Genomic DNA, 16,023 nt, shown 5'->3' on the forward strand with positions numbered 1-16,023 from the left:
TCTTCCACTTGCAATCCATGATGCATCCAAGCTCTACCCCTGACAGGAGGTTCTGATGGGCTCTGTCTCCTGCACCCACCGAAGAGGATAGTAGCTGTTTTTTTAAACCAAAATTTGATTCAAAATAGTAAATCCATAGCTTTCAAATGCAGAGGCCTCCATTGCTAGGCAGACAACAGCAGGGTCTAGGCAAGAGGTTGACCAAGAGCCTTTGTGCCAAATCAGTTCATGTTAGAGCTGCAGTCCATTCTCAAATATCACAAACTAACCATCTCCTTCATTTTTGGAGAATGTTTAGAAACATGTTTCCTTTTTTTATTTGCAAAGTTTGCTGCATTATTATTATTATTATTATTATTATTATTATTATTATTATTTACAAATGTATACAATATAAAAACTGACAGAATTTGCGAATGCCTACTACAAGGTTGTAACAAAGTGTGCGCTCTCTCTCTCTCTCTCTCTCTCACACACACACACACACACACAAACACAAACACACATTCATATAAACAGCAAGGTCTCTCAGGGTGAAACTTATTGTACAGGCCAGAAACAGAAACACTGTTAAAAACAGAAGTACAGTGGTACCTCGGGTTAATTTGGCTTAATTCGTTCCAGAGTCTGTTCTTAACCTGAAACTGTTCTTAACCTGAGGTACCACTTTAGCTAATGGGGCCTCCCATTGCCGCTGCGCCACCGCCGCACGATTTCTGTTCTCATCCTGAGGTAAAGTTCTTAACCCGAGGTACTTCTTCCAGGTTAGCAGATTCTGTAACCTGAAGTGTCTGTAAGCCGAGGTACCATTATAGCTGAAATTAAACAAGTTTTTGAAAAGAACCTTTAAGTTGTACAAATCCTAGAGAACTGGTTGAGGCTTTGTGCATTGCTGAGACAATAGGGACAAGTAATGTAGAGGCACTGGAGAACGAAAAGGAGTGCGGGGGGAGCACACCGCCTCCAGCAGTGCAATCCCAGTGGGGTGCCATCATGGCTGCCTTCCACCTGCGCTGGGCGCCACGACCCTGCAGGCGGCGCACCACACCCCCAGGACACACGCCAGGCCCGCCCCCGCCTGCTCTCCGCCCCCCAGTGCCGGAGCATGAAGCTCCACCACTGTGTAGAGGTACTTGTGGAACATGAGGGATGCCCCGATGCTGGTATCTGAATTGGTAATGGCTCAGAACTGGTCTGGGCTCTAGGTAGTTTTACATCGCATATGAAATATTAAAATGAAATGTTTGCTTGCTGACACACATTCTTTATTCCTTCACCTGGTGTCATCCAGTTGGCCCATGTTGTTGGAGGAATTAGGTGACTGCCACTTCTGTTCCACACCCGCAACTGAGACATGAACCACAACTTGTGAAAGGTGAGGTGTCCATGCTGCACAACTTGCTCCAGGCTCACTGGATCCCACTCCTCACTATCACAATTCAAGTCCACAACTGGAGTCCACATTATTTTCTTCTGATGACTTAGTTCTCACGAAACTCTTTCCAACTACTGCAGTCTTGGAACAGCCTCCAGTTGGCTTGAGAAAAAACCTTTTTCCACTTCATAGAATCATAGAGTTGGAAGGGTCCACAGAGTCATCTAGTCCAACCCCTGCAAGACAGGAATCCTGCCCACAGCTGTCCCTGGGTGGTCTTGAACTACCAACCTTCTGGTTAACAGCAAGATGCACTGACCCACTGCACCACTGGCAGATGTTCTCACTTGAACCTGCTGACTGTAAAGGAGGACCAAGCTACTCATGGCACACCTTTGCATCTAACGTGTGAGCATTAAAGAAAGAAATGCAAATGGAACCAACTATTTCTCTGTGTGTGGTGATAATGATCTAGATCACAGCAGACAGGAAAGGAAAATTGAGCCCTTTTCTCCTCACACTTTCTCAGAAGCTCGTATTTGCATTGGGAGGAAGCTCCCCAGTTGCTGTGGAGGCATCTGAAGCAAGCTTGCCTGCTCTTCTGTTACTGTTCCCCTTCAGTCCTACTCTCTCCCTATCACAGTCTGCATCCTTGGCAATTTCCCCATCGCCCTTCAGATGAACTTAACTCCTAGCCCTTCCTGCTGCTCGCCTGGCTTCGCCTACTTCCTTCCCCCTTCCCGACAAACCGCTCTCCTGGATTTTGGATTCTGACCTGTGCACTGGAAAATATAACCATGGACTCAGCTTCTTCCTCTGGCCCAGGTTAGGCCTTCCTGATCAAAAGATAAAATAAACAAAACATATATATGTATTATTATTATTTTTAAACCCTAACAGTCTGATTACACTTTCGACCAGCCTATAAGCAGATCTGGATAGGCATTCATTTTCTTTTTTACTTATAAGTTCTAGTGGAACTGAAGGGACACACTCACAAGGATAGAACATCAGGATTGCACCCTTGCTGACTGAAGTAGCCTGAGTCATCTGGTTGTTTCATATGATTCATGAGGATTCCATTGGGATGAACATTCCTGAAGGCCCATTACCGAGGGGAAATAATCCTGGCAACAAGTTGCTAAGAGGAAGTGCTACGAATGTCAAACTAATGTTGCAGCCTTCCAAAAAACCTTTCCCCACATCTGGAAACTGCTTTCATTTACACACTCTTGGTCTTGCATGTTCCTGTATGCACACACACGCAGAACAGAAACCTTTGCATTACAGTGCTATATTTCAACAGAGGAAGCTCAGCATCAAACAGCACATGACTGGAAGTAGCACATTTTTTTATTCATGTGTGTGACGTGAGTTGCCACGTCTCTTTGTTTACCAAAAAGAAAGCTGGGGTGGGGGTGGGGAGGTGATTCAGATCTGGATTGTGGCCATGGCATGCAGAGGCTGTTAACCCTTTCCCCACCAACATTTCCCCACTGTTTTCTCATTCAAAGGCAAATCTATCAAATTTGCACTTTTCAGAACGATATGAGAATTGAAACACAGCCATCTTTTGAAAATTCAACACTTAGTTGAATTTTGCAGTGGAGTTCTCCAAGCAAATGATGTTTACAAAATCATCTATTTTAGGGGAAAGTGTGCTTCGATATTAATATAACAGTGAAAATAGCATACAAAATGCATTACGTTGGGGGAAGTTGCTTGCAAAAATGAGAACACTCGTCAAAACTGCAAACAAAAATTGGTAGAAATTTGCACTAAAATGCTGGTGAATTTTTTTATTTAATGAAATTGCTGCAGAAATGTGGAGAAATGGATTTAAAACTGGAAGAATGAGAAACTGAGAAAACCAAAATTGGCAGCTCCTTCCACCCCTATCTGAGAGCAAGCTCCATTGGACTCAATGGGGCTTACTTTTGAGTAGAGCAGCATAGGCTTGAGTTGTAGATGCCCACAGCCATACTAAGACATAAGAGTAGATCCCACATATAGAAGGACCCTATAATTGGTTGGGCACATTGCGGCATACCTGGAACACAGCAGCAGAAACACAGACAGAGCTGAACTAGCAGGAGAGTTCTAATGGTTTGGGATGTCTCCATGTTCTTTGTCCCCCCCCCCACTACAAAATAAGAACCATTCCTTAAGATCCCTTGTTTACTGTTGCCATGTTTGTTTCTTGATATATATATATTTAAGGAACACAGTAAACATGTTCTTGCTGATGTGACAAATTGCCTCAAAGTACTTTATTTTGGCACACAAAAGCATGTACGTGTATTACTTTTATTCCAAAGACACATCCAGTGGGACCTGTTTGTGAGCCAGAAAAATGGCATTTATTTTTGGGAGGGGGCAGTTCTAAATGGTGGAGGGGTAGGGATAAATAGAACTTGATACACTGCATCTACATGTTTATAAAAATGGTCAGATAGCTTCATCTTTCAGTGCCAATTTTCAGCACAGTGAACATTTTTTATGGCCAAAGTTATAAGCCCCTCTGAAACCAAGGGGTTTCAGTGGAAATTATGACATCACCTGGACTACAAACCAGAATAATGAAAATAGGGCATGTTAACTTCTGCGGCCAAAAAAATGCTCCTTTGGGAAGGGAGGAGGTGAGGATTCCAGTTTCAACCAGCACTGCAAATATAGTAGTATAAAATCTACAAGGAATTGGGTAAGAGGTCATCTAATTGCCCAGAGCTGTATCAGCACATTAGCGTTTAAGACAGGATGAAGCAATTGCTGCACTGGGGTTATAGCCCCATCCGCTGTGTTTCACTAGGGTAGCAAGCTGATGTGGAAAAGTATCCTAGTAGGTTGTGGCGACTGTTGCAAAAAATGGCAGAGACATCATTACACAGAATCATAGAATCACAGAGTTAAAGGGGACCTCAAGGGTCATCTAGTCCAACCCTCTACAATGCAGGAATCTCAACTAAAGTATCCATGACAGATGGCCATCCAACTTCTGCTTTAAAACCCCCAAGGAAGGAATTTGTTGAGCTAAGGTGACAGTGTGCTTTATTTCACTTCAATTGTGCAAACCTAAAGTTCTGGCATGAGACCGAATCCCTTGTGCAAAATACTGAGACTGGAACACTCAGAATCTGGGCTTTTAGGCGGCTTGAATTGAATTTTAGGCTGTCAAAGGTGACACAGTGACAAACCTTGAGAGTCCCTTATACGAGGTGCATATAGCTTAAAATAAAATAAAAATCCCAGGGAAGTTGAGAGTTCAGTTAATGAGACGCAGACTTAGAGGAACTTTCTAATTCTTGTCCAAAGCTCTGCAGGGAGCCTTTTCATCCGCTGAATGCTAAACAACCGGCCACTTATACTAAAGAGAAGCCCTACACACATGAGCACTATATTAGGGACAAGGGTGGCCATTCACTCTGCAAATAACATTTCACGCATGCGCACACACCGCCTTCCCACTTCTTGTCAGTGAATAGCCTCCAGCCGAAACGTCCCTGCAGTTTCAGTCTACTAACCTCCCTGACCTTTCTCCCCCCACAAAAGGGAGGTGCACAAGTTAAAATTTGGTTGGCCGACCAACCAACCCAACACTTGCTTTTGTTTTTGAGTTTAAAAATAGGCACATAATTTTATGGGTGTTAGCCGGGATCGCCAATGAGGGAAGGGTGGAGGAAAGGTATACAGTATAGGGAAGCGGGAAATGAGCAAGGACTTTGTAACTCCAGCCCATCAATAGTTGTTGTCGGATTCTGCTTCAAGTCTCTGCTTCCTGCAGGAAACGTCATGTCAATCTGACCTATGGCTTGAAGCAGCAGCAGCAGGGAGGGGGAAGCAGGGGCCAGCTTTCGTTCTGCTGGGCCTTTAAATGCTCCAGATGGGAGGGAAATAGCAATACTTCTTTTTAAAGAGCGGCACACTTAAGAATTAGGTTTTGCCTCCTGCAGAGCTCCTTGGGGATTAAATGTTTGGCTAAGAAACTTTTATTGCAATTCCATTTTAAGCTGTAGATCTGAAACCATTTTGTTTGTGTGTGTGTGTGTATACATATATTGTTCCAATGCAGCCCAACGCACTTGGCAGAGCCATGGACATAACTGCCAGAATTTAAAAGAGATCAATCTTGAGGTCACTGTCGGAAGTAGAAGGAATGCTGAATCTACCAAGCATATGGTGTAGGCGCCCTGATAGAGTATCTCTGAAGTAAATATATCCATACGCAGGGAAACAGAAAAGGGCCAAAAAAAAAAAAAATCAGTTTTCTTTTCAAGATTGTGATCCAGAATGTTAATTTTTCAAATGATGCTTTCCCAGATGAATTTGTTGTAACTGTGGTAAACAGCAGCGGTATCGTCTGAATGACGCTGATTGCTTGAACCGTCACTGCAACTTATTTTAAAATGAACAGAACAAATAAATAAATGAGGTTTAGTTTTCAAGTGAGGCTTACAAATTCTTGGAAGCCGGGTTTATTTTCCACCATAATATATGTCAAGAGGAACAGGCTTATTGCTCAATAAAATGGAAATTAATTGGCCTTTAGAAAGAAACATGTCCTCATACTTCATAACTTCTAGACTGGGGATTAATGGAACAAACAAAATAGGCTTCTGAGAAGCCATAGCTCCATGTAAGAGATGTAAATCTGCCCCACATGTGGACAGGCCCTTTCATTTGGAACACCATGAAAGCAGAATTGCCAAGCAACTAGCTTTCTTTTCTGGTTCAGACCGTCAAACCAAGAGACGAACATTTTTCAAATAAAAAGTTGGGAATAATAATAAGTGACAGTTGCTGTCAATAAAATACAGGCTGGAGTCAGGCTTCTTCATGTGTTGCTGCAATTCCTACACTAACAGTGCAATCCAAACCCAAGATCCAAGGGGATGAGAGAGTTTGGGTATGGCAGCCCCTGGGCTTTCCCAGCTGAGTCAGAAATACATTGGAGTAAGTCCCTCATGCCAGCTCAGCAGACAGAACTTAAGCCAGTGGCATTTACAGTGGTGTATTTCTAGAAAAAGGGGGGGGTGCATGTGTTAGAGCAGGACAAGACAACTCAGGGTACTCTTGGGCAGGAATTTACTGCGGAATTTGTGCTGCTCATGGGTAAAAGTTTGTTTGCTTGTTTGCGGCATCCTTTATTTATTTATTTATTTATTTATTTCCCGCCCATCCGACTGGGTTTCCCCAGCCACTCTGGGCGGCTCCCAGCAGATTAAAAACAGAATAAAACATCAAATATTTAAAACGTCCCTAAACAGGGCTGCCTTCAGATGTCTTCTAAGTTAGATAGTTGTTTATTACCTTGACACCTGATGGAAGGGCGTTCTACAGGGCGGACGCCACCACCAAGAAGGCCCTCTGCCTGGTTCCATGTAACCTCACATCTTGCAGTGAGGGAACCGCCAGAAGGCCCTCAGAGCTGGACCAGGCAGAACAATGGGGGTGCCAGCCCTTAATTTTTTTTGTTCTACCTTTAATTGCACACATTATGTCATACCACACACAAATCCTATGAAGCGGGGAGAGGGGAAACTTATAAAATCAGACCACAGGTGTGGAAGCTCAGAGTCAGTCTGCCTTACCCACTGTTGTCTGCCCTGGCTGGCTGTTGCTCTCCCAACTTTTGGGTCAAGGTATTACCTAGCTCTGTTAACTAACCAGGTAGTGTTCGTAGTTCATTCCCTCTCCCCTGAACCCTCACAACAACCCTGTGAGGTAGGTTAGGCTGAGAGATCGTAACTGGCCCAAGATCACCCACTGAACTTCATGGCTGAGCAAGGATTGGAACTGTGGTCTCCAACTCTTTAACCGCTATGCCCTAACTTACCTAGATATTCCTGCCCCACATATTCTTACCTAGATATTCCTGCCCCACATATTCTATTTTCTTTCCAATCCTTGGTTTATAATTTTACTCCCCAGGAGCATGCATACCAAAGGTGGAAGAATCCCTTCATGATACGGTTTCATTATCAGTTTGTTTAAAATGTTTCACAGTGCAAAGTAATACAGAAAGAAAATGTAGCCACAGTTAGCCATGATTTTCTCTTAGGCCACATTAAATTCAAGGACTGGTTGTGCATCTCCTTAAACCAAGTACATTGTGAGAGGGTTTTTATTTTATTTTATTTTTAGAAAAGGGGTGACTTTTCTTTCATTTTGAGTCAGAGGTGACTTTAATTTGGCATTTAACTGAGAGATAGTACTGAAAAGACTTAGCAGGAAATCCCTGCCTCAGACTTCACTTCTGCTTTGAATTCAATCTGTGGCTTTAGACCAGCCACAATTCTGCAGCTTCATCCTCCATTTACAATATGACAAAATGTTGGGAACTAAAACAGACAGAATCTAGGATGTTAGCATAGTGGGGTTCTTGAATTAAAATGAATAAATAAATCCATTTTATATAGCAGACAAATAGTCTGACTAATCAGAAGGAAAACATGCATAGCTGGCCAAGTGGGAATGATTATATTACTGCAATAGTAAACACCATGTAACTGCAAATTATTTCTTACATTTTATTCCTCTGGGATTTTAATTAGTCGTCGCAATTAGCTTTGTTCTAATTCCTGCATGTTTTCAAAATGTGAATTATTTGCTTTTGATGTCATTTTAAGAGGCCATGAAATACTATAACTCTCTGCTGAAATGATATAAATGCCTGGGCATAAATAAATTTACTTAGATTGGACAGAGTGTGTTTCTTGTCTAAGCACAGCAGCATGCATTTCATGAGTGGGGATGATAAAAGTGTCAGAGGAAAGTGACTGAAATTACTGATAATTCATTTACCATTAAGTGAGCCAATTCTAGTATTGATTCTGGTAGTAAGCACTTAATCTGGATTGGCAGTGGAAATTACCAATCAGGTTGATTGTAAAGCTGCTGCAGTGCTAGACCACCCAACCAGAACTGTCAGATACATTCAAAATGGTACCCCTGCCATCAGCAACCAATATTGCAGGAATTCACACTCTGTGTCCTCTCGTAAGAAGAGATTCGTAAAGGATGGCATTCGTTTTTTAAATATTATTAAATGCATTGGGTTTGTTTAAATTTAGGCGGCTCAAAATCTGATGGCTGTGTCATTTTGACTATTATGCTTCTGGTTTTTCTTTAATTTTATAGCCATTGCGCATATATATATATATATATATATATATATATATATATATGCTTCTTTGTATATTGTAAGATACTTTGAAAGCACAGTTCAGTCCCCAAAAGTGGAAATCAGTTAAGTAACACCTGTGCTAATAAGTAATGAAAAGTGCAACCTGCAACAAAATGTTAGAGTGTATTTTCACTTGGTTATAATAATACTTCTCTTAGCTGGTTGGCTGGAACTCTTATGTCCTCTTCCATTCCATTCTATTCCACCTCCCTGTTTTCAATTTTTCTTTTCCAGAGGAAAATCAATGTCTAGTGAGCTTGCTCCATCCTTCGGGTTTTTCCAGAGTTTTCTTTTTAAACTGCGAATCTCAGGACAAAATAAAAAAATTCCTTCCAGTAGCACCTTAAAGACCAACTATGTTAGTTCTTGGTATGAGCTTTCGTGTGCATGCACACTTCTTCAGATACACTCATGCACACGAAAGCTCATACCAAGAACTAACTTAGTTGGTCTTTAAGGTGCTACTGGAAGGAATTTTTTTATTTTGTTTTGACTATGGCAGACCAACACGGCTACCTATCTGTAACTGCGAATCTCAGGGTTTCCCCCAATTTTAGGGGTGCAAGGGGCACACCAGGGGAGGAGAGGGAGGAAAGCCCTGCTGGGCTAGTGAAAGTCCTTGTGTGGGCTTCCATTAGTGGGACTCATTAGGTGGAACCAGCCCAAAGTTTCCTGATTTTCAAAACCCAGTGAATTTTAGGTCACATCCACTCCATTTGAAGTATAAGACATCCTCAAATAATCTTCGGGACTGTATAGTTTGTTAAGAGTGCTTGGAAGTGCAGTTCTGTGAGGGATAAACTACAGTTCGAAGGATTCTTGGAGGGTGTGTGCCATGATTGCTAAAGCAGTATTAATGTGCTTTAAATGCATTATGTATGTGATCTTAGTTTGATCTGCAGACCAGCCTTCTCCAGTCAGATACTCTCCAGGTATCATTTGACTACAGTTCCCATAATCCCTCACTGCTGTTAATGTAGTCTAAAAATAGACTATACAAGTAGTCTTTGTATAGTTTTGCTCCTAGCAAGAATTTTTTCCCTAGCAACAGGTTCCCCCCAGCAACAGGGTTTCCTTAGCAACAGACTTCTTTATTAGACGTGCTCCGAAGGGGAGAAAGAAAGAGGCTGTTGCTCTGTCCAGATGACTGAAGACAGCAGGGAGGAGGCATGATTCTCTGTATATACTTTATTTTCCTTAGACCAGTAGTTGTATAATAATAATAATAAATAAATTTTTATTTATACCCCACCTTTCCTGGTTCAGAAAACCGGGCTCAGGGCGGCTAACAACACTTAATTGATGTTGCAATGTTAATTGTTCAATTAATACTTTAAGCAGAACTGGAATGGGCAAGATGTTTATTCCCAAACGGGAAATCACCATTAAATGAGCTGAACTGAGAAAGAAGATTCTGGAAGGTTTTCTGGGTGAGTCTGCTCACTGAAAAAGGATCCCCAAATGATTGGCATAGTGCACTGGCAGTCTATGGTTCCTGGGACTGATGGCACTTGGTGTCCAACTGCATCTAGAGGAGACCAAGTTGGGAAATGCTGCTCCTGTCCATGAGATGCCACCAGTGTGACGAAGAAATGGAAATGAAGGTGTTGGATAATTGGATGTATCCTGGATTTCAAATATGTGCCATAGACAGTCTATGGGGCAAAATAAATGAGGTGTCACTTGGGGCATAGCTGATGGAGGAGTGAAAACCTACCCCCTCCCCAGATACCAGGGGTGAATTTAGCCTACTCTCCAGTCTGTCCCTTGGTGAACCTTATTTCTATCTCTTGTTTTAGTGAAAGGTTGCCATTCACCTACATGCCATTCATTCCTATACTTGGGGACAGGCGTTGGGTGGTCCACCAACAGGAATCCCATGGGAGAAGGCAATGCACATTTTGCTACTGTTCTAGAACATCCCTCAGTGTTAAAGTAGGCAAAAAGCTGTGCTAGAATTCCACTTCCCACCTTAGCATTCTACCACTTCATTCCCACCTCATGCTGCTGCATATGTAGACCCAGCCTGAATCTCCCACCTATTTTGATTTTTCAGTCTTCCTTTAGGCTTATTTAGGAAGGTATTATTTATCTCTGTGTGCTATCAGAATTTTCTTGGATATTGCACTGCAATGGAAAAGCTTTTCTGCTGTTCTCTTTGGGAGTAGGAGTTGATTTATGCAACAGAAGTTCTAAAGACTTTGGTTTCGCTATAATATAATGGTGCAGAGTATTTACCCCACTAAAGGAATTTTTCTAAATTATCAGCATTGTACCACGGGCCTACATAACTCAACACAATCGATGTAAATTAAGTGCCTTTATTGTACAGTGAAAGGAGGAATGAATCGCTTGACTTTGGATATGCAACCTAACGTTTAAAACCTCTTAAAAACCAACTGCTCCGTTTTGCCACTATGGTAAGGCCAAATACTATGTGTACAGAACGGAGACGTTTGGCTTTTCTGCATTGGCATACAACCCAACTCTTTAAATCTAAAGCATGTGAATAATTTAAAATTCCTTCCTTGCACAGTAAGGCAAAAAATTGCTGCAGCATGACAGACAAGGCTAAAAATTTACAAAGGATGTGATGAAGAACAGACGAGGGGGCCTATGCCAGAACTAGTCACACATGGCTTGATAACGCCAAACTTAGTTTTATGGCTTACCTTTACTCTGCAGCAGGGGCATTCATGTCTCATTGCTGCTGAAGCCTTTGCTTCTTTTCTTAAGGGCGAGTAAAATTCCTGTCACATCAGGAGAGGAAGGTCCAGATATTGTGCACACAAACACACACCTGAGAGACCCAATGGTTGTGGTGGACAACAATGGCAGCATACTGGCAGCATTTATTCTAGAATCAAGGGAGGCAGAGAACTTGTTTTTTTCACTGTAGCCTACACAGCCTAGATCTGATGCTTCCCCCCCCTCTTTTTTTGAAAAGCACTTATTGAGAAACAGGATTCATTTGAAAATAAAAGCAACTGTGCCATAAGCTGCTCTTACTCAGCTGTGATATCTAAAGTTTATTTTTTTAAAGAGAAAGAAATCAGACAAAATAATCCCTCAGTTAGAAAGAACATGAATCTGTATTTACTGCAACTTTTTATGCATGTGTGATGGGGCACACATTCATTCAAAGGCTCTAAACACAGATACACACACACACACAAAAATTTCCTGACTTTCTCCATTATTTTCAATGGGTAGCTCTCACTTCTGCTCAGGGGTTGGGGGTGGGGAATAACTTCAGAAAGAACCAGGAAGTTGCATTCCCAGACAATTAATCTGTGACTCTAATTTTCCTATCTCTACTCATATCACTTTCCTTACATGCCAGTCACAGCCATGCAAGAGGTCCCAGATTCAATCCCTGACGCCTCCAAATACGGGTGGGAAGGACTCCTGCCTGGAACCTGTAGAGCCACTATCAGTTTACTTCAATGAAAGCTGAGCTAGATGGGCCAATGGTATTGCCTTTGAATAAGGCAACAGCTCATGTTCTAGTATGACTTCACTTGTCCGCTACAATAATATGGGTGGGGGTCCCGCACAAAATGATTCTGCAGATTGCTGCCTGCATAGTTCAACTTGCACCTCTCCTTCTGTAAGAGCTAGAGACTTGCCTTTTCTTTCTTTTCTTTCAATGAAAGCTGGGGATCTGAAAAAAACTCCTGAGCCAAAGGGGCACCAAGGACACGGCCAGAATCCTGGCAAAACCTGGCCAACTGGGACATATGTCAACCCTAATAAGAGTCTAATAATCCGTAAGCCCTTTCAGTCACTGGCTTCAGTGATCACTAACCCAAAGCACTAGTTAATTGGCTTGATTCAAGAACATTAAATCCCTTCTAAAACATCAAGCTCTAAAAGCAGTGGCTTAATAAGAGTTGGGGATATTAATGAACTTCAAGCACCAGTTTAATACATCTTGATGTCCTAGAATCCATTCTATATTCTAGGTATTAGGCATTGCCATGTTAGCAATAAACCCACTGCTGCTAATATTGCTATTAGTAGTAGTAGCAGCAGTATTCTGAAAAGGGCACTTTAAAAATAAAGTAGAACAAAATATGAACTCATTTTATGTTTGCTATCATTCTAGCTCTTTGATGGCACAATTGGCTTTTATGCACCAAGCCACTATAGCCATCAGGGTTTTATTCAGAAGGCAGCTACTGTGATGAGAAAAGCTAGAGGGACAAAAATATTGGTTAAACACAAAAGCATTTTGTGGGTGGTGGTGCTTTTTTATTTTTTTCTGTCCAGTTTCTTTGGTCAGCATGCCGGTCACATCCACAGGCACCGCCATGCAGCCTTGCAAGCCCTCTCTAATAACAACTCTTCAGAGGCTGTCTGTTTCCCCCTCCCGCAGACAGATCCCTCCTTTGCCGTTTCTTTTCAGCCACGCAGCAACACATTTCCAGCTTGCTTATTTTGCTCCCTTAACCTGTTGCTATTTTTGCTCCTTGTTCAGTCACTTTCCAAATATTATACCTAGCTATGTGTCAGTCGTCGTCACTGCTTGGACTTGGGCAATGCCAAGATAGGACAAAACTGGAAGGCGAAAGGAATCTGCAAGCAAAGCAAGCAACCCTCCTCCTTTTTTTTCCCAAGTCCACAGATGAACGGGGAGAGAAGCTCTCTGAATTGCAAAGGCATGCAGTCCTGGAGGGGGGAAGGGGGAATTGTATCCACGTCCACATATACACACACCACCCCTTGTTTCAGACTAGGAGAGGGGGGTGTCACAGCTCAGTGGAAGAGTGAATGCTTTGCATACAGGAGTTCTAGGTTCCATCCAGTTAAACAGGATCTCCACCTGAAAAGGGATGCCCACCTGGAAAGAAGTATGATGGAAGCCCACCCCACAAGCATGCAAAAGGCACAAATCATACTGCAGAAGTTAGGATGTCAAGAAATAGGAATATACAACATCACAAGCCATTTTGCTTGGGTGGGGTAAGGCGATTGGGCATCCCTGATGGCTGAACCAAGGGTGCTTTTTATATATATTAAAAAGTGTATTTATAATATGAATACAATGAGAGCAGTCCAAAATCAAGCATTTTAAAACTTGTTTCCTGGGAGTGTTAAGCATGGGAGTGTTAAGCATGCACCTATATTATACCCACTGAAATCAATGGGATGTAATAGTGTGTAAACTTGGATGGATCATGCCCTATATAGTTACTTTGTTTTCCAACTTTATTCTATTCCCCCATCCTGAACTCTTACACTCAATTCAACAGAACATTATTATTATTATTATTATTATTATTATTATTATTATTATTATTAGAGGCTGCAATGCTGGTGGTCAAACCTTCTGTGCTTTAAAGAACCCCTTCTGTGTTGATTTGTCTGCTGAGCAATGTTTGCATGTCTGCCACAAACCTCCTGCATGTTACGGAGAGTTCAGGGATGTATAGTTAGATGTGCACAATCAGTTCAAATAGGAACCTGACCAGACCTGAGGGGGTCTCACCATTGCTAAAGGCAATCAATCCCAGAACATATTCAACATCAAACCTCTGATAAGCTTCTAAGGAGCCACAGGGAACCTGGGAACAAGAGTTAGGCTGGATCTACACTCAACTATTTAACATTATTTCCCCCTATTAAGGCGATATTAGATATTCAATTCTAAAACATCACAGGGCCTACTTGTTAATTAAAACATTTTTTACCTTGGTATTTTTCATAAAATGTAGGTAATACTCAGCCACACCATTTTTCAAAACCCTGTTTCTTTCTGGTTGCTCTGCTGCATCCTCTGGTGTCATGTTTTAATTGTTCCTCCCTCCCTGTATGTCCTTTATTACTTGCACATGTCAGTATTTCAAAATTATTTCTTTATTTATTTATTTGGAGAAGCAAAGTTAGCATTTTAATCAAGGCATCCAAGAGTGTGTGACAGCTAATTAGGAAAAAGGAAAACAACTAAGATTTAGTTCTTGTGGCCTGACCTTCTTCGTAGGTAAGTAGGCTTTACATTAAAATAAAGTGATAAAAACGACAAGGTAATAATGCATTATAAATACAAAAAGTAGGACGTCATGTGTCCTTCTATGTTATCAAAACCCTTCCCTAACCCTTACTTAACATTAAGAACCATGAGTGTAGAACTGCCCTTGAAAATAACTCCATGACTTCAAAACCTTTTGAAGCCATGAATGAAAGCATACCATAGAAATACTCCAGAGTATTCATGCCATCTTTGGCAAGGGAAAGCCCAGCTGACCACCCTTCCTTACTCCAAATATGGCGTCCTGGCCCAAGGAGTTCCTTAGCTGCTAACTCGGCCTGCTTTGGGAACCAGGATGCACCCAACTAATCAGCAAAGTGACATCACCACGCAGCATGGGTAAGATGTTTCCCCAACAAGCGTTCCTTATTCCATCTGGTGTCATCATCACATTCCACATGTGGGCAGGCAGTGTGCTAAAAATGGATGGGGTCAACTGCTAAAGAACACCTTGGGCCAGAACAGACACCTGTTTTGGGTGGGGGGGGGAGGGATGCCTCCTGTGAGTCAACTATGGACAAGGCTTCACTTCCTTGCTTGTTTTCAAGGTTTCCTGGGGCAGGTAATGAAATCCGTGGCCAAGTTCAGTCAGCAGCATATTTGCAGAATTCTTCATGGACCAACGTTATTCCCACAGAGTCAAAGAACTGCCCTGCTCCAACCTTCGCATTTGCTATAAGATCTGACCCAACCAACTGATGTCATTTTAAATGCATTGTGAAGAGGTAATGGGAATAAAGCAATTTTAGATCCACATACCCCACGCCAAGGAAATGTGCTTTATGTCCTCTTCCACTGCACAAGGACATTATTCATGTTTTCAGCTTCCAGCTAAAAGCAGAGATTGTGATTATTCCTAGTATTTACCGGTATATGGCACTTTCTGAGTACAGTAGTACCTCGGTTTAAGAACAACCCTGTTTATGAACTACTCGGTTTACAAACTCCACAAAACTGGAAGTAGTGTCTTGGTTTGAGAACTTTACCTTGGTCTAAGAATGGAATCTGAATGGTGGAGGGGCACCTCATTAGGGAAAGCATGCCTCAGTTTAAGAACAGTTTTGGTTTAAGAACGGACTTCCAGAATGGATTAAGTTCATAAACCGAGGTACCACTGTATTCGTAGCATGTCATATACATGATCGCCATTATAGCCCCCATATTGCAGCTGGGGGTGGAGGCATCTGAGGCTGGCAGAATAGAGGTTTGCTTAGTTTCCCACTGAGTGGCAAATTTTGAACCAGAGATCCCCTATTTCATGTTTTTGTAGTCCAATCTCATGCATTAAATCCCGCAGTGTCAATGGGGCATTCTTCAGAGAATGCTGGCACACGTTTGCAGCCTTTACCACTCAACCACACCAGCATTTAAAATGATTTTACCTCACTTGAGGATGGGCAGATCAGTCCATTACCTGGCTATGTCAAGTGCGCG

General features: G+C 42.1%; 1 protein-coding gene and 1 long non-coding RNA gene across 3 annotated transcripts in view; one reads left to right on the forward strand and one right to left on the reverse strand.

Moving 5' to 3' along the window:
• ZCCHC24 (zinc finger CCHC-type containing 24) overlaps nt 1-16,023 on the reverse strand; it is a 116,635-nt gene that overhangs the window by 90,784 nt on the left and 9,828 nt on the right. The gene's annotated exons all lie outside the window — the stretch shown is intronic.
• LOC307216363 lies at nt 9,853-11,556 on the forward strand. Its single transcript, XR_013839065.1, has 2 exons — nt 9,853-9,988; nt 11,295-11,556. It is a non-coding gene; the product is annotated as an uncharacterized lncRNA (long non-coding RNA).

The sequence above is a fragment of the Podarcis cretensis genome (assembly GCF_951804945.1).
Source record: "Podarcis cretensis genome assembly, chromosome: 5".
NCBI classification, from domain to species: domain Eukaryota; kingdom Metazoa; phylum Chordata; class Lepidosauria; order Squamata; family Lacertidae; genus Podarcis; species Podarcis cretensis.